This window comes from Phodopus roborovskii, unplaced genomic scaffold (assembly GCF_943737965.1).
Source record: "Phodopus roborovskii unplaced genomic scaffold, PHOROB, whole genome shotgun sequence".
Taxonomy (NCBI): domain Eukaryota; kingdom Metazoa; phylum Chordata; class Mammalia; order Rodentia; family Cricetidae; genus Phodopus; species Phodopus roborovskii.
Window position 1 is genome coordinate 14756903 of NW_026126549.1, and position 600 is coordinate 14757502.

General features: G+C 39.0%; 1 non-coding gene across 1 annotated transcript; it reads left to right on the forward strand.

The window, feature by feature from the left end:
- The first annotated feature begins 212 nt into the window (after nucleotides 1–212).
- On the forward strand, nucleotides 213–369 carry LOC127234319 (U1 spliceosomal RNA). Its single transcript, XR_007835563.1, has one exon. It is a non-coding gene; the product is annotated as a U1 spliceosomal RNA (small nuclear RNA).
- Nucleotides 370–600: the final 231 nt, after the last annotated feature.

A 600-nucleotide genomic window follows, 5' to 3' on the forward strand; every position in this document is an offset into this window, starting at 1 on the left:
GAAGTGATTTGATGCTAGAACTATAATTGGAAATGCATCAAAAATTAAGAGTGACAAATGATAAGAAATATGGGTACCTGATAATACAGATATAAATATTATAAAAATTACTGGTGGGATCTAGTTGGTAGATGTATAGGTGTATGTAAAATTATTTCCACTTATATCTATCTGAGTATTTTCATTGTTAAATACAGAGCATAAAAGAATATATACTTACCTGGCAAGGGAGGTACCATGATCATGGGGGTGGTTTTTTCCAAGGCGGGGCTTATCCCTTGCACTCCAGATCTGCTGATTCCTGTGATTTCTCCAAATGCTGGAAACTCATCTGCATAATTGGGGGGACTGTGTTCACCCCCTCCCCTGGGGGAAAAATGTAAGACAGATACTTAGAAGCAAATTAGACATGACTGAAAAAGAAGTTTGGTCAACCTAAAGTATAGAGTTGAAGAAAGAATAAAAAGTATAGAAAGGAGGCTGGTTATGGTGGTACACACATCTAATTCCAGCACTCAGGATCCAGAGGCAGGTACATCTCTGAGATCAAGGCCAGCCTGGTGTACAGAGGTGTGTGTGTGTGTGTGTGTGTGTGTCTTT